This window comes from Benincasa hispida, chromosome 6 (genome assembly GCF_027475165.1).
Source record: "Benincasa hispida cultivar pf3 chromosome 6, pf3_genome.v1.1, whole genome shotgun sequence".
Classification (NCBI taxonomy): Eukaryota; Viridiplantae; Streptophyta; class Magnoliopsida; order Cucurbitales; family Cucurbitaceae; genus Benincasa; species Benincasa hispida.
In genome coordinates this window covers 25,620,572-25,640,783 of record NC_143483.1, presented here as the reverse complement: position 1 = coordinate 25,640,783, position 20,212 = coordinate 25,620,572, and positions in this window count along the sequence as shown.

Below are 20,212 nucleotides of genomic sequence, written 5' to 3'. Positions count from 1 at the left end.
GGGAAAAACCGATTGGGTCATGAAACTAAAGCAACCTAATCCATTTTTGGAGATTGAATAAAGTGTCATGCAAAAATGTCATCTTTTAGGGGGACACCCACGGTGCCACAAGGCCATGCATGAAACTTTACTTCAATCTAATGAGAGAGACCGAGGGATATGTTATCACACATCTCACTCCCACTTACTGTCAATACTCTCTTCATTCACTTTGATATTGATCTATATAAATGTCACTCGTAGGGGGTCACCCATGGTGCCTCGAGGCCGTGTATAGACCTCACGATGTGAATTTTAAGGAGAAACGTGAAGAGAATAAAATGAAGTATCATATGTCTCATTTTCCTCCCACTGAGTATTTTACCTAGGGTTAATTAACTTAGAAAAAATTTGGTTACTGATTTTATCTAAGTGTTTTTTTAATTTTCCAAAAAAAAAATATATTTGTCTTTGGATAGTTAAACAATTTTGATCAAAATCTATTAAACTCTTTAATAAACTTTAATCAAACTTGCATGCATGTAATAAATCTATCTAATTCACCTGTCCAAGTAAGTTCCCAGATACGGGGTGCAACATTTCCATTATCTTAAGTACCCCAGCCTAGACAGAACCAGCCTTAGACAAAAGTTCCCTTATAGATACATTTGTTACATATTTAGTCTTTTATTAAGAATCAATTTAATTCTATTAAATCGATAAAATATTAAACTAAGATTTTTAATATGATTAGAAATGTGATCTTAGGTCTATCTCAATCATGTTTTAAAACAATTTTAAAAAATGATTATAACCTAAGGTTTGCATGCAACTCTCAATCATCGATTTTAATTCTAATTTCAATTAGTTATAACGATTATAAATAAATGAAACAATTAAAACATTCATTGCATGCTTGACATACTTCAGTTAATCATAACATTTATAAATTAACCTAAGGTAATGTCATGCTTCATGCAATCTCAATTCATTACTAACATATATAACAGTTATATAATAAAGTAATGAATCAAACTATAACATGCATCCATACATTCATTCAACCATATATTATAACAATTATAATATAAATCATGCATGGATATGCTATAAATACATGCATACATATACTATAACATTTATACTATATGATGCATGTGCATGCTATATAATTTAAATCACGCATATACATATATTATAACACTTATAATATAAAATGATGCATGAATATGCTATAAATGTAAAACCTATGGTAGGTTTTACATCTATAAAACATACAATATGACATATAAGAAAAAGCATACATCATATGTATATTTAAAGCTAATAGTTAATGGACCGGGATAGGACACCTAAAAGGAATTTAAAAGCTAATTTTTACAAGAATAAGAATCATCCGGTTTGAAACAAGTGAACCAGGCCTTGAACCACTCGAACTGAACCGTCTACCATCGAATTATTTGCAGCGATCGTGTAGCAAACATTGTAGTAAAAGCTGCACAAACTTGCTGCACAATCTTGCAGCAAGAGCTACACGATCTTGTAGCAAAAGCTTTCTTCCTCATTGTAGCATTGCTTTGAATTTCCTCTGCAATTCACCGGGAATAACACGAGCGATTCAATACTTTAAATATAGACTCTATTGCATAAATATGCCAGAAACATGGGCCTTTATAAACCAATTTGTAAAAGAATAAAGCCTTAAAACTAAGTATCCTATCCTGGAACATCCATCAACAAAACCACATTCATCACAAAACCATTCATCACATGAATAATAAACAGAATGCAGAAAAGAAAAGCTCACCAACACTGTGATAACGGGCAGAAATGCACGTTATCATAGTGCTAAGTTCTTAAACAATGTTGGATTGTGTTGATGAAATATCTTACTTTGCCTCCATTAAGCATCAATTTCGTAATATTGCTGTCGCGTGCGTTCAACGCATTAGAACAGCTGATTTTTGTATTTTTGTGTAGAATATGCATTAATGCAATGCAAAGATTGCAATCATAGGAATTCATTGGTCGAACGCAACTTCACTGTAAGGCTTTGCGTTGATCGTGCTCGCAAACATTCGCCCAAGGAGGATCACCACAACTTAGTTAGCGCAACATGGTGGGCGCATCCGGGTGAAAGGATAATTAAGAGCGATGGGACAGAAAGCTGAAGACAGTCAAATCCAAATTAAGTTGACAGTCGATAATGGTCACAAAGTATATTCAGCTTTAACGGTGACAATTATTCGGCGCATCAGTCGGGAATTAAAGCTGTCCCATCTGTACAACCAGGAGAGAGAAGCCGCCTTTCACCATGGATGCTCTATAAATACCAAGGGCATTCTTCAGAGAAAGGGTTAACCAGTTAATTAGTTCACCGTTTAGTTCCCGCCTCTGTCCATAGTTTTTCTTTCTATTTTAAGGCGGAGCAAGAGAAGAGTGGTGGCACCGGAGATCGCTTAGGGTAACTCGAGAAAGAACCTTGGGACATAAGAGCAGAGAACGGGCCGACTCTCGCGAGAGCGAAACTATCTTTAGAGCACGAGTAGAAAATAGTGTAAACGCTTGGCAGCAAGAGATTGCTACCAGACTCTTTATTCTATGCTTATATTGTTATTCTGTACTTCATCTTCATATTTATATAATGGAAGTTCTATTTCTACATCTGTTCACTCTCTTAATATGCATGAGTAGCTAAACTAGTCGAATGGGTTGAGAAGAACTAAGCTAATATGACCTAGGAAGTTCTTTGTTGGTGATTGTCTTGTTGTGCAAAATACCCTTTAGAGATACTCGAGAGGGAGTCTAAAGAAAGAACCTAATGTCTCAAGAGAGCTAGGTTAGAATCTGGACTCGAGAGAGCAAGATTAAAACTGCATAAACAAGAGATAGGGACTTAGAGATAAGCTTTGTCTGTCAACCTGCATCGCATGCATTCTAGAGATGGGAATTATATTATGTGGTCGCATATTTGTGTGGATGTCATGTTTTCATCGCATAAATAGAAATAGAGGTTTATGTGTAGACCCTATAGACTTGTCGCACATATTGCATGCGTTCTAGCCTTAGAAGCCGTGGTATTCGCACCGAGAGGTGGTTTATTGTTGTATGCATGTTGCATGATCGCATAGCATGAACGCATTCTAGGGAGTGTTAGCTGAAACCCTTCTCAACCCCTTCACCGCATATTCATCGCATCTCCTATTTACCAACTCTTTTCAAACTTCGCCGCATTTACTTATTTTTTTTTCAACGTAAACAATAAACCCAATAATTTATTTATTCAATCGGTTACCATAAAGTCTTCATAAAAATCACCAACGTAATCTATTTTCACAAGTCCCTATGTTCGACCCTGGACTTACCAGGAAACTCAGAGGAATTTGCACTTGGATTCCGCTGGGGAAACTTCAGTGCACAACGCAATTCCATCAATGCATAGCATCCATATTTCCACTTCAAAAATATAAGCATCACACTGTAAAAATTAATTAAAAAAATGGAATTTGGGATAAAAAACCTAGCTCTGATACTAATTGAAGGATCCCTATGAAGGGTGCGTAGCGGAAGTGGACCGTCCCAAATCCCATTTTTACAAAGAAAGAAATTTTACAGAAATAAACAAATAGATTATGCATTTATAAAAGTTAACTACAACATGCTCAACAACAAAAAGTTTTGGGGTTCATGAAACTTTACCTTTGAAGACATTCTTCAAGAAAATCAAGAAATCGATTTGCAGCTCACGAACAAAGCCAAAAAAGCCAATTGGGATACCACAAGTGGAGACCTTAGTATTCTCAGGTAGAGAACTTAGGAACGACGGGCTCTGGCTAATTTGGATTGAGGGAAGGGAGGAGAATGAGAGTTTTTGATAAAGAGGGTGGAGAGGAATTCAGAAAACCTTTCTCTGGAAAACAATGTTCTACTACTCATCTTTTTTTTCTCACAGGTAAAAGATTATCAAAATCCAAAAATCACCAACTTACAAAGATGGAGAGAAAAGAGGGGGAGGGAGTTACTCCCTCCCTCATTTAACTTAAAATAACATTTAATATAGATATATAAATATGACAACTAACATAATATATATATATATATATATATATATATATTAAATTATATGTTATATCAAATATAATATATAACCTATAGTTTTAATATTGTATCATATATAATATAACCTATAGTTTCTTTTCTCTCACATATGACATTTAATATAAATCACATTTATATTAAATTTAACAATTATGAATCCAATTCATATAATCAACATTTGAATCATATTCAAATATTTGCTTCCTCTTATAAATAATATAATGTGTCAAATACATTATAATAATTATATCATATATAATCAATTCCCTCAATTAATCGGACAATTCAAATTAATCCAAATATTGTTCTCATTTAGTCTTATTGAGCTACCAAGGAAACCTTATGTACCTGTAGCTTGAAGCTCTAATAGTACGTGAATAATTAATTAAACTCTTTAATTTAAATTATTCACCATCCATTAACTGACGGGCACTCTACTAAAGACCACAGCTGCACTCTTTGTACTACAGATATATTTTTGTGTCCACTGGATATAACTAATCAACAGTACGACGACCTTTCACAAATTGCTCGTAAGTACAACTAGGTTAAAATTACCGTTTTGCCCCTATAGTTACATCTAACTCCTTAAGTACCATCGATCCCTCTAATGAACAATAAATCATAGTCTAACTATGATCGAACCTCTCTTGAGCCAAGAAAAGGGTGTGGCGCCACATTGTTCGAGCCTCGAAATCAACCCTTAAGGGAGCAATTTATCTACTTACCCCGACCTGGGGGAAGGAGTGAATTCCTTCTTGTGTAACTGTGTTCCCAGCTCTCCAATCAGACAAATCCCCAAAATGGTAGGCTTGTTGAGTTGGCGATCTGGTCACTCTCACCCATACAAATCAAAAGACTGCTTTTATAGGCAGGAGTTCACAACTCACTCAAGGATTCAGGTCATGTTACCTATGACCATCCTTGTGAAATGTAAGTCTCTACTATGAACAACGTTATATAATGAGACTAAACATTTCTATTTCTCTCACAATGTAAAGGTCATTGACCTTCTCACCAGCCAACACAATTTTGGAATCCTTGATCACCTCAAGAACTCTACCTTTTCCTCTGCATTCACACCCAATGGAGTCCAACATGCCTAGAGATATCAAGTTTCTCTTTAGTAAAGGTACATGTGTAACATTTCTTAGAAGCTTGATTGATCCATCCTTTAGCTTCAAGGATACTGAACCAACCTCTTTTATCTTATAGGCTTCATTGTTTCCCATGTACACTGATTCTCCATCTATTTCCTTGTAAGTATTAAACCAAGATCTGAAAGGTGTCATGTGATAGGTACAACCGGAGTTAAATACCCAGTCATGCTTCCTAAGAGGACTGATTTGGTTGGTTTGATTTCTAGTGGAGGCTAAGGCATCAGAGTAAAAGTAGGAACCTTCAACTACCGAAGCTTCTGGTTGTTTTCCTTTCTGATCCTTCTCTTTTTCTTGGTTTTTCCTTTTCAGATTGTAGCAATCTCTCATCGAGCGACCTTTCTTCTTGCAGTAGTTGCATTTCAGCTTGGTTTTAAGTTTGTGTTCTTCACCTGACTGGTTTTTATTCCTTTTAGACTAGTTCTGTTTGTTCTTCCCCTTGGCAAACAACCCCTCTGTACTATGCTGCTTCTTCTTGACTGATTGAAGCTCTAACTCTCTAGTTCTTAATGCTGAAACGATGGCATCAGTGGTAACTAATTCTCTGGCATATTCCAAAGAATTCTTCACCTCCTTATAGGCTTTGGGTAGAGAGTTTAATAACACAAAAGCCTCATTCTCATCCCCAATTTTCTCACCAAGGCTCTTAAACTCTAAAGACTATCCTCTTGAAATCATCCAAATTATCTGAAAGAGGCTTGGCAGAATCTATCTTGAACATGAAGAACTTCTCTCTTAGATACATCTTGTTGGAGAGATCCTTGGTTGAAAAAAGTCCTTCCAGCTTGACCCACATCTTGTAGGTCATGTCTTGATCAATTATTTGCCTCAAAATACTATCACTGAGATTTAGAACTAAAGTCCTATATATTGTAAACTCTATATCTTCTCTTTCTTGTGCTAATATAGTGGATGACAGTGTTGATGGGTTCAAAAGAGCCTTGTGTGCTCTTTGTTGTCCAAGAATGACTTTGATTTTGGCCTTCCATAGCTCAAAATCGCCCTTCCTATCAAACTTCTCAATCTCACACCTTGCAACAACCATTTCTGATCCAATCGAGTATCGAGTCTTGATTTCTTAAGAATCTTGATCATGATGCGTTATTTTATGATATGGAAATGCGAATGAAATACGATGGTGAAAAATGCATTGAGCACTCAAGTTTTCTCAGTGGAATCCAAGTGTAAACCTCACTGAGTTCCTGGTAAGTCCAGGGTCGGACTCAGAGACTTGTGAAAATAGGTTGTAATGGTAATTTTTAGAAAACCAGTAACTCAATTAATTGTTGGTTTCTTGTTGATTGCGGTAATGAAAAATAAACAAATGTAGCGGAGTTTGAAAATAGCTAAATAAATGGAAGATGCGATAAGTATGCGGTGAACGGGTTGAGAAAAGTTTCGGCTAACACTTCCTAGGTTGCGTTCATGATATGCGATCATGCAACATGCATACAACAGTAAACCACCTCTCGGTGCGAATGCCACGATTTCTAAGTCTAGAACGCATGCGATATATGCGATAAGTCTATAGAACCTACACATAAGCATCTATTCTTATTTATGCAATGACAAAATGACACACACAAATAAGGCGACCACATAATATCATTCCCATCTCTAGGATGTATGCGATGCAGGTTGAAAAACAGAGATTATCTCTAAGTCCTTATCTCTTGTTTATGCGGTTCTAATCTTGCTCTCTCGAGTCTAGATTCTAACCTCGCTCTCTCGAGTCATTAGGTTCTTTCTTTAAACTCTCTCTCGAGTAGCTCTAAAGGGGTGTTGGGCACAACATAAAACAAGATAATCGCAAGCAATGAACTTCCTAGGTCATGTTAACTTAGTTCTTCTCAATCCATTCGACTAGTTTAGCTATTCATGCGTGCTAAGAGAGTGAACAGATGTAGAATAAGAACTTCCATTGTATAAATATAAAGATGAAGTACAAAATAACAATGCAAGAATAGAATAAAGAGCCTGGTAGCAATCTCTTGCTGCCTAGGCTTTTACATTGTTTTTCTACTCGTGTTCAAAAGATAATCTTGCTCTCGCGATAGTCGACCCACTCTCTGCTTCTACACCTCAAGGTTCTCTCTCGAGTTTCCCTGAGTGATCTTCGGCGTCTTTACTCTTCTCTTGCTCCGCCTTAAAATAAAAAGGAAAAATTATGGACAAAGACGTGCTAAGCTAACTGATGACTTTTCGAATTGGTGAACCTCTTTTCTGAAGGATGCCTTTGGTATTTATAGAGCTTCGGGGTGAAGGCGGCTTCTCTCTTATGATTACTCAGATGGGATGACTTTAATTCCCTGATTGATGCACCGAATATTTGTCACCGAAAAGCTGAATGCACTTGTTATTGTTAGCGGCTGTCAACTTAATTTGGACTCGACCGTCATCAACTTTCTGTCCATCGCGATTAATTATGCCTTTCATCCAGATGCGCTCACCAAGTTGCGCCAACCAAGTTGCGACAATCCTTCTTGAGCAAATGTTTACACAATCACCGCAAAGCCTTGCGGTAATACTACGCTCGACCAATGATTTCCTATGATCGCAATTTCCGCCTTGCGTCAACCCATATTCTGCATAAAAACACAAAAATCAACTATTTCTATGTGATGAACGCATGCGACCGCAATACTATGAATTTGATGTTTTTTGGACGCAATCTAACATATTTTATCAACGCAAGCCAGCATTGTTTAAGAACTTAGCACTATGATAACGTGCATTTCTGCCCGTTATCAGATGCTCCAAGAAAGTTGACCTTGATGATCTTTAAAAGCTCTGACACCACGAATTGTTGGGTTAACCACTCTTCTCAAGGCCCAAATACTCAAGTTCAATGCTGGAGAGATGAAGAAATGACTCAGAAATATTATGCCAAATCCTTAATACTTTAAACTCGATGCTCGATTGCTTCCTACTCGATCCTCAATGAGAATTTCTTTCTTCGTCTGACAAGTCTCTGTTAAATCCTTGGAACTCGATGATGACAAAACTAATACTCGATCGTACTCGACAGTTCTTGAACGATACTTGATGCAACTTGAAGGTGAAAATGATGTACTCGAAGCTACTCGATAGAGAAGAATCAATGCACGATTGACTCGATAAAAGTAAAAAATAAAAGGAAATAAGAAACAATTTTAAAAGACCGTTGGTTGTCTTAAATTTACCGATTGACCTAAAAGCTTAAGCTAATGGTTGAAGATAGATTTAATTATATCACATAACACCATCACTTGTGGACTTGAAATATAAAAGAAAGCCAAACAAGTGGAAATTAAAAGAGTGTGTAGGAACTTGGAAGGAAGATGGGAAGACAAAAGGAAGGGAAATGAGGGAAGAGAAAGGAAAGTAGGAGAGAAAAAAATATTTATTAATTTTTTAATTTAAAAATATTTTAAAGTAATTAAAAAATTACTTAATTAATAGATTAGGGACCTTTTAAATATATTTTAAAAATTGGGGACTAAATTGACAAGATTGAAACCTTAGGTACTAAGTGCACCTATTTCTAAAAAACTCAACGACTAAAAAGGTATTTTTTCCTCTAAACTATTTATAAAATTTCTTGTTATAATCATTTTTTTTACAACATATACTATTATTTTATTTTATTTGGTTTCTTTTTTACATATTCTTTCTTTCTTTCTTATTGTTTTAGGGCATTTAGCATGCAAGTTCGAGATAAGAAGCATGAGAATCAAATGTCTAGAAATTTATTTGACAGAGTTCTAAAGTCTAGGAATCACCATTAAATATGCATGTGTGTTAAGGTGCATGTTCCTAATACCTAAATTTGAGTAGTTTGCTTTTTTTTTTTTTTTTTTAAATTTTATAGTAGTTGTTTTGTGAACAGTATAACCTTTAGTAAATTCTGATTTTTAGCTTAAATTTTCAAAATTTTAGAATGATATGGATGGTTTTTGATGGGTTGTGAGTGATTATGATAAACTTATGAAACACAATATGGATGTTTTGGATTTGTTTAACATTCTATAGACTTAGATAAAATTTGAACTTTTAACTTGATTCCCTTGCATTCTAGAGAGGACTTTGTCAACCTATTTAGAGTTTTTGAAGGCTTAAAATTAGTTTACATACTTAGGCTTAGTTGATCTGAAAAGCTTTAGGAACTGATTAGATGGTTAACTAAAATGATAAGGAGTAATGTTACACTTGGAGATCTTGCTAACAACCTAGATAAACTAAAAGAAAAAAGAATAATAAAGAAAAAAGATTTATGACAGACAGAGCTACCTCTGTTGTGATCAGTTGGAGCTACTAATGCATGTCATGAAATGCATGTTTCTGGATGATATTTCTATATTTTTACATAATAAAAATAGTTTTTTACATGTGTTTTTCTCCTCATGTGCTCTTAAATGGATAAAGTAATCATATAAAGATCTTTTTAGTCTTAAAAGTTGGTTTTTACTAATTTTGGTTGACTTTATGATTTCTTGCTGGAGTTCTTTCTGCTTTACAAAGTTTGAGTTGATGTGCTCACACCACCTGAAGCTGATGTGCCTGCATCGAAACTTTAGCATCTCGAATCATGCCCAGTTGTTTGGAGTTGCTATTTACACGGTCTAGATGTTGGGATATATGTCCTAAAGTCTTGTAGTTACTTAGTTATTTGACGTAATAGTTGATTAGTTTGAATATGCAATAATGAGTTATCCATTACAGTAAAAATCCTTGGTTATTTCATGAGACTTGAACATTATTTAGTTGACATACAAGCGGATAATGTTCAAGTAATAACCTAAAGGGTCTATAGTATATGAATAAAGTTAGGTGCCTTATCCTAGTAATACTATGGATACGACCAACTTTGTAAGTGTTATAAACAATGTGATCCAAATTGTTTGTGTGGAGATATGTGAGTGAAGGTATCCTTTACAATGAGTTTTAATAAGACTGGACCGTGAAATCATTAATCTTTCTTCGTAATGACATTGATTGAAGAGATTAAAATTTTATAGAATAACCATATGTAACTCGATCTCAATCCTTGGTGAGTTATTTAGACTGCCTTATCTAGATATTGCGGTTAAAAGTGAAGGAATATGCGTTGATTGTATGCAAATTAGCTCAGAAATACAAAAATTATGAATTATCGCAATTACACCCACTAACGTCATCAAGATGGTAGAAGAGGATATTTTTACTCTGTTTTGCAGGAAAACCAAGTCACCGCTTGCGATCAAGGCTCAACGAGAAACTGAACAATGCATCTTTGTTACATTGTGCCCGTCAAACTACAATGAAGAGACGATTAACGCAATGACGGAACAATGCAACAGTCGATCCTGAGCTGAATTTCAACCGCATGCGGTAATAAAAATAACACTACATGCGAGCAATCGATCGAAAGATGCAGCTGAGCAACGAAAATGTGGAGGATTACGACACGTGTACAACTAAACATTGTGCAGATTTGACAGTCTGATGCAATAATGGAGAGAATATTTCTTCCTTCATCTTTGAGATTTCCATAACAAGAAGTAGGGTCCACAAGCAAGAGTCAAAGCTTTTCACCTATAAATACCCCATAGATTTCAAAGAAAAAGGATATACTTGATACGGGATAATTGTTACAAGGCTATTGAGAGAGAGCTGATCTAAGTGCTGATCAGAGGAAATATGGGAAGAGAAGAGACAAGGCCGAGAGGTGAGTATCAGTGCGATTCTGCCAAATCCCCACCAAGAAGCTCTATACTTAGATCCCATCTACCGGTTGAGTAAGCCTGAGAGGGAAGCTCATCCTTCCATTCACTCCATTAATGCCGGCAAGCGAATCTCCATCCAGATCAGCGCCAAGACGTTGGCGCTTATTTGTATTTGTTTCTAATTCTCATTCATCAATTGTATTTCATCTTCTTAATCTCTTCATTCACAACCATGTATCAGACGCTTTATAGTATTATTGAATGTCTCAATCATTTCCATTTACACTCCTCTGTCTATTTCCGTTCCTCCATAAATCATTTTCTCCATGATGTTTTCTTAATTCCTTGGTGATTAATATGAATTAAACAAGTAACTTAATCTGTGCTAAAGAAATAAAGATGTTTAGCTAAAGCATGCTAGACGGCATCTTCACCTGTGAGAGCAGAAGTGAAGATGCCATTCTGATCTGTCGAGAGAAGGTTAGAAGAATGCATTAATTAGATCAAGAAGTACTTCTAGAGATGAAAGCAATCTTGCGTTCATTACGTTTGTCCCTATTTCACGACAGAGATGAGGGAACACGGCTGATCATCGAGAGGTGTACGCCAAGGGAAAAGCAGAACCATACTTATGCCTTTAACGCAATAAAGGAACTTGCATTGTTTGTACTAATTATCTTCTCCTTCTGTTTCACACACAATACTTGCCACTGCATAACACGATCTTTGTATAATCTTTGTCTCCCTCTCAGTATCTTGTATCATGAAACCTGTATCTTGTATCATTATAGCTTAAGTTTATTTTATCGTAATTTACTTTTACCACAATTATATCTTATTATCGCATCTTTACCGCTTACTTTACTTTAACGCATGTTTTATTACTTGTACACAAACCCTTTATTAATTTGAAAAACCTGGTCGCATACACCATGAACATACCGCAATTACCGGTACCAAATTTTCCCTGTGTTCGACCTCGGATCATACCGAGAAACTTGCGGTGGAATTACACTTGGTTCCATCGTAAGGAAACTTGTGACAATGCAGGGCATACTACTTGAGTAAATATAATTAACGCATAAATAGTAGTAGTATCGCATCATGGGCATTGAATTCATAATACACACTATACATTTGAGCATTGAACCTTGCGTGCATATAATCGCATAAAAAACCTCCGTTACAAGTTTATGGTGCCGTTGTTGGGGAATTGGTAACGTGGACATGGACTTGTAGCTTAGATTAAAATTATGTCAACAACTAGTCTTTTGATTGTATGGGTGAGAGTGTCCCGAGTCCCTGACTCAATAAGTCTACCATTTTGTGGACGAGACCGAATGGGGAGATGGGAACATAACTACATAAGATGAAATTAACTTCTTTTCACCTTTAGGGTAAGTAGATGAGTAGTTCCCTTAAATGTTGATTCCGGGTCTTGAACAAAGGATATCCACCCTCTCATTGGTCCAAGAGGAACTTGGTTTATGGTAGGATCATAAACAAATTGTTGATTATAGGGATCAATGATACTTAAAGAGTAAGAGATAAAATGATAATTTGACCCAGTTGTAATTACGAACAACTTGTGAAGGATCAACTTACTTGTAAGGGTCAAATCCATGGATGCAACATGTTCTATAGTTCTAAGAGTGCAGATATGGGTGTTTAATGAGAAATTTTGAACTAATCACAAGTTGACACGTCATTTACTAAATTAATGACGAAATTCTAAATCATTAAATTTGGGCTCAATTAGGAGTTAACACATGTTCTGAATTGAAGTTGAAGACAAATTTCGATGACACCACATGTTTTTATCATGACCGTTGAATCAGATAAAATTAATTTGGCTCAATTTGATATTATTAATTGGGCCAAAGTCCATCTAAGCCCAAAAATTGGTTGAATTTGACCTAAATGTCAAATCAGGCCTAAATCTAATTAATTGGGCCCAAAGGCCAGACCCATGGACCAACTAAGCCCAAGTCTAACTAATTGGGCCCAAAGGCCAGGCCCATGGATCAACCGAGCCCAAGCCCACTTGTGAACTCTATAAATAGAGAAGCTCTCCTCATTTGGAGAGGTCGACAATTCTATACTCCAGAGAGCTTATAGGGAATTCTCTACAATTAGAAGACTCCTTAACTCCTGAAGCTGACCACACCTGAAGACTGAAGTCCTTCGAAGATACAAGCATTTTGAAGACTGAAGTCCTTTGAAGATGCAAGCACTCTGAAGACTGACGTCCTTTGAAGATACAAACCTTCTGAAGACTGGATTCCTTTGAAGATACAAATATTCTCTACATTCAGAGAGCCCAGAGAGAATTCATCAACAAGTAAAAGACTCCCAAGACTCTTGAAGCTGCACTCCTAGAAGACAGAAAACCCTTGAAGACACAAAGACTCTTCCAAGACTTTTACTTCAAAAACGTTCGGTGTTTTTCTTTTTCAAGTCAAGCACATTCACCCAACTAAGAGAGAATCAGAGGACAAGTATTAGAGATCAAACCACATCGCATCAAATCAACCTCAACATCAACACCAACTCAAGTTCAACTACACGAAACAAATTTCTCCATAAGCCTCATGCGAACACTAATCCTCCAAGAAGATCATCAAGCCCAAAAGTCGATCATCCAAGAAGATCAACAAGCCCAAAGGTCGATCATCCAAGATGATCAACAAACCCAAAGGCCGATCGTTCAAGAAGATCAACCAGCTTAAATACTATAGTTTATTTTGAAAGCATCAAAATACTATATATTAGAGATTGTACTCACTTTCCACAAAATTAATATAAATACAAAGTTCAAGTTCCACGAAATAAATTTCTCTTGAAATCTCGTGTGAACAATGGGTATTTAGTGGAGTGACCCATAGTTAATGAATGTTGATTAATTTAATTAAAGATTTTAATTATTTAGGTCATTAGGTCTCTGCTAGCTCACAACAGATAAACAATGACTGATAGTTTTAAAAGAATTTGAATTATTCAAATTAATTAAGGGAATAATATTAGTTGTATATGATACAATTAATATAATGTATATAGATACATTATAATATAAAGTAAATTTTGAATGAGTTTCAAAATTAAATTATATAAGAAAAAAGAGATTTATTGTATTTGAGTAAGATCTAAATAATAATTTGAATTAGATTCATATCAAAATAATATGAATTAGATCCATATCAAAATAATATAAATTAGATTCATATTAAAATTATAAATTAAAAGTTAACATGAAAAAGATTTATATTTAAAACTATAGGTTATAAGAGAGATATATTTGAATAAAATCCAAATATTTAGGTAAATATTAGATATTTAATTTTGTAAATTAATTAATTATCCAATATGAAAATTAATTGAGCTCGAGTAAGGATGGCAACGAGGGCGGGGCAGGGATGCACTCCCCATCCCTGTCCCGACCCCATTCCCCATTTTGGAGAGTCAGGGTCAGGGTCGAGGAATCCCCGTTCAGGGATTCCGTTCACCACGGGAAAAAATCTCCGCCTTTTATTTTATTATTTTATTACTTTTATTATTTAAAATTAACTAAATTTAATATTTATATTGAAATTGTAATTTTTATATAGAAAATTAGTATTATTGTTACATATAGTTGTTTAAAGTAAACATTACATGTTTTTTTTTATTATAAATTAACAAAAATTAAATTTATTGTATTAGATTTTTAAAATTTAAAAAAAAAGGGCTGAAATATCTTAGTAATATATAATTTTTTTTATTATTATATTAACAATTAAAAAAAATCGGAGCCAGGACGGGGCAGGGATCCCTTCCTAATCCCAGACTGGGGACCCGATTTGACTCCCTAGTTTGACCCCGTCTCGAGTCAAACCGAAGATTCCCCACCCCGATCGGGCCGGGGGACCTGACCTTATGGGGAATTTTGTCATCCCTAAGCTCGAGAGAATGTTTTACATACTTTTTACATTCTTAGCCTAGGATTGAATGCATGTTAGTTTTTTAGTATTTAATTGGTTAATATTATGAATATTATATAATAAATAGATGTTCATTGCTTAGTGTCCCAAAAGCCATGTGTTACTCTTCATATTGTCCAAGTGCTTTGTTATTCATTTTTTGTGTCCATGTAAGTCCACATCCTACTTGCTACTTTGCCTATAAATGGTGGCATTTGGTGGATCTTAAAATCAGACATACATTGGTGAAAATTTCACTTTAAAGTTTCATTAATTTTCATATTATCCAATTTTATAATTTTAGTTATTTTATTTTATATATTTTATATTATTATATTATATTTTCTCTATATCCGTTTTCTCCTCATGCTCCTCAATTTCAAAACACATTATCAACACGAGCTCTTGTCCTTTTCTCCGCTAAAGGTAAGTTCTAAATGTATGCCGATTTTTCCCTCTTCGTTATAATTAATAAATTTAATATTATTTTGCATAATCAATATGCATTAAATTTCTAATATAAATACAATATTTTGTGATAGAGTTACCATGACAAATCTTACAAAATTAGAATTCGTAGCACTTAACATTAATGGCAATAATTATTTGTCATGGGTGCTCGATGTCGAAATTCACCTGGATGCTATGAAATTGGGAGAAACAATTAAACAAGAAAATACGACATCCAGTCAAGACAAAGAAAAAGCTATGATTTTCCTTCGTCATCATCTTCATGATGGATTAATAATAGAGTATCTTACAATAAAAGATCTCAGTATCTTGTGGAAAAATTTGAAAGAAAAGTATGATCATCAAAAGACAGTTATTCTTCCTAAAGCTCGTTATGAGTGAATGCTTTTGAGACTACAAGATTTTAAATCAGTAAGTGATTACAATTCCACATTATTTAAAATCAGTTTAAAATTATTGTTATGGGGAGGAAAAATTAATGATGATGATATGTTAAAGAAAACATTTTCTACATTTTATGTCTCGAATATGGTTCTGCAACAACAATACTGAGAGAAAGGTGTTAAACAATATTCTGAATTAATTTCATGTCTTCTCGTGGACGAATAAAATAACAAGTTATTGATAAAAAATCATGAATCTCGACCAACTGGAACGACATCATTCCCTAAAGTGAATGTTGTGAATTTTAGTAATAATCATGGTCGAGGTCGAGGTCATGACTGTGGCAGAGGAAGAAATAATTATTATTTTCATGGTGGTCGTTCTAATCATTTAAATTTCAAAAGAACCACACAAAATGATGATCACAAAGGAAAAGCTCCACAAGATAAAAGTTCAAAGAGTGTTGAAAATAAATGCTTTTGATGCGGAATGACTGGGCATTGGTCACGTACCTGTCGTATGTCAAAACACTTAGTTAACCTCTATCAAGTCTCCTTGAAGGAAAAAGGGAAAAATGTGAAAGCAAGTTTTTCATACTAGGATAATGATATATTTGACCCATCTCATATGACAAATTTAGATCTGGTAGACTTCTTTGAATCTCCTGAAGAGAAGATTGGCATAGTTGATGGAACATCAAGTGTTTCTTTTGATTTTTAGAATATTTAAACCTAATGTTTTTTTTAATCTATTTTCATGTTTTTTTAAAGTGTTTTTTTTCTTATTGTAATTATTTTCTTTTAATGAAGAAACATGGATCATTTTCATGTGTTGGGTATTTAAAAAATGAACAAAAAAGATCTATGTCTGGCAGACAGTGTAACTACACACATAATACTTACAAACAAAAAATACATTTCCAAATTGACAATGCTGAAAGCAAAAGTAAATACAATATCAAGTTCTGCAAACTTGATCGAAAGTTTTGGAAAAGCAGATATTATTTTTCCTAGAGGAACAAAATTTACAATTAACAATATATTATTCTCTAGTCAATCAAAGAGAAATCTTCTAAGTTTTAAATATATACATTGCTATGGTTATCATATTGAGATTGATAGTATGAATAACGTGGAATATCTGATAGTAAGAATAATGTGGAATATCTATATATCATATCCACTGTCTCAAATGAAAAATGTATATTGGAAGAGTTGTCTGCTTTTTCTTCTGGATTATATTATACTCATATACGAGTAAATGAAACATATGCAATAATGAACCTTAAGTTCATGAATCCAGACATATTTACAATTTGACATGACCGATTAGGTCATCCATGATCATAATGGTGAGGAGAATTATTAAGAATTCAAATGGACACCCATTGAAGAACCAGAAAATTCTTCAATCTAATGAATGTATACTCTCAAGAAAAATTGATCATTAGACCATCACCAGCTAAAGTGGGGACCGAATCACCTGCATTTTAAGAACGAATTCATGGTGATATACGTGGACTTATTTACCCACCAAGTGGACCATTTAGATATTTTGTGGTATTAATAGATGCATCCAATAGATGGTCACACGTGTGCTTATTATCAAGTCGAAATCTTGCATTTGCAAGATTACTTGCTCAAATAATTAAGTTAAGAGCACAATTTCCTTATTATACAATTAAAATCATTCGTCTTAATAATGCTGGTGAATCTACATCTCAAGCTTTTGATAATTATTGTATGACAATTGAGATAAGTGTTGAACATCTTGTAGCTCATGTTCATACACAAAATGGTTTAGCAGAATCATTTATAAAACGTTTGCAATTAATTGCAAGAAGTTACCTATGAGACTTAAGCTTCGTCCATCTATATGGGGGCATGCTATTTTGCATGCAACGTTACTTGTACATATTAGGCTAGTAGCTTATCATAAGTACTCGCTAGTACAATTAGCTTATGGTCATGAGCCAAATATTTCCCATCTAAAAATTTTTGGGTGTGAAGTATATGTTCCAATTGCTCTACCACAACGCACTAAGATGAGTTCTCATAGGAGGTTAGGAATAAATGTTGAATATGATCACCCATCAATTATTAAATATCTTGAACCCCTGACGGGTGATATATTTAATGCATGATTTATTGATTGTCATGTTAATGAGACAAATTTTCCAACATTAGGGAGAGGAATTAAGAAATTGGAAAAAAAAAATTACATGGAATGCATCGTTATTGTCTCATTTAGATCCTCGTAAGTTTAAAAAATAATTCATTTGAAAAATATAGCAAATCAATTACCAGATGCATTAATAGATGCGAAGAAAGTAACTAAGTCACATATACCAGCTACAAATATTCCATTAAAAATTGATATCCAACACAACAAGTTGTCACTAATGATTCTGATGTTAGCATAAATTCTTAATATATATATTGAATAGATAAACTCTATGATCATTCATGCCAAATTGTCAAGAATAACATACCGGATTCCATTGCAAAATTGATGATAGGTCCAAGATGATGATGGATGACTATAGTTTTCCTCAATCAAAACTCTAAATGCTCTTAGTGGGATCTCTCTCTAGATAAGATTCAAAAAAGACTGGGTGCTTATTGTTTTGGTATGTTGGGGACCATAGCTCTAAGGTCTCTTTATATACTAGTTCAATTAGGGTTCCCATCAAACCCTAATTAACTAGGAATAGGCTTTTACCCGTTAATTCTATATTCAATTAGGAATCTAAGGCCTTAATTAATTAGATCACATAATAGGGCCCAATCTAATAAAATAAACCAATGTGATAAATTATTAATCCACATACATAGCCCATACTTTAGTTAAACATATTATTATATAATATGTCTAATAATCTTCCACTTTGGCTATGTCTGTGTACCTGATATAATTCAATCACATAAACCTTAAGCACACATATACAAGTTATTTTAATAATCAAATTTCCTCTTAGTTCAATCTGGTCCATCTCCTGTATTAGCACGAAATTAAGGCGACTTTTGTCATTACCTTTGCAACTAAACCTTCCTTGATCACCAATTCCAATACATTCAATGACATAGATCAAGTATGGATGGATAACATGGAAACTTCATGCAAAGTGATCTAGATCATACTTGTTTCCAACTGGTCCAAATTCCTCAATGAGATCGTTCTCAAAAACTTTATGCTAAACTACATGCATGATAAACGAGTTCAAATAATAAAACATAAAGAATCAACTTTATTCTATATAAAAAATAAACAAAATAAGGTCAAAGAACATCCTCAGTAACAAACTCCCACTAAACTATGGAATCAGAAAAGTGACTAACACCCATGTGAGCAACATGCTCATGAAAAACTTTAGGTGGTAACCCTTTAGTCAATGGATCTGCCACCATAGAGTTTGTTCCTATGTGTTCTATCAAAATTTGACCATTCTAAAGTATTTCTTTAACAACTAGAAACTTCACATCTACATGCTTTGATTTCGTATTGCTTCTGTTGTTGTTGGAATACATCACTACCGACTTATTGTCACAAAATAATTTTAGTGGTTTTTCTATACCAACCATTATCAGCAGTCCAATGACAAAATTTCGCAACCATATTACATGATTGGATGCCTCATAACATGCTATAAACTCTGCAGCCATAATAGAAAAATTCATAAGTGTTTGTTTAACGCTTTTTCAGAATACAGCTCCTTCAGCCAACATGAAGATATAGCCCGAAGTGGATCACAAAGTGTCTTGACATCTAGCATAATAAAATCAAAATACCCAATGATCTCCAAAACTTCTGATCTCTGGTAAATGAGCATATAATCTTTTGTTATCTATCAATACCTCATAACCCATTTGGCTGCTTTCTAATGATCCATCCCGGGTTACTCCAATATCTGCCTAACACTCCAACTATGAACGCAATATTTGGATGCATGTATACTTGAACATAATTAGACTTCCAATAGTCGATGCATAAGGAACCTTCTGCATCTCCTTGGTTTCAAGTATGGTCTTGGGACATTGACCTAAATGAAATTTATCACTTTTAGCAATCAGGGTATCTCCTGGTGCACAATCTTTCATGCCAAATCTACTCAAAATCTTTTCAATGTAGTTCTTTTGTGACAATCTCAAAATACCTTGAGAACGATCTCACAGTATTTCAATTCCTAATACAAAAGAAACATCTCCAAGATCCTTCATCTCAAAATTTCTTTTGAGAAATCTCTTAGTGTCATGCAATAAACCTACATCATTATTAGCTATGAGTATGTCATCGACATATAACACCAGAAAGATTGATTTACTCCCACTGAACTTGTGATATACACAATCTTCCACTATGTTCACCTCAAAACCAAATGAGGTTATCACTTCATAGAATTCGTGATACCATTGACGAGAGGCTTGCTTGAGATGATAGATGGATTTCATTAATTTGCACACCATAAACTTTGAATTACCAGACA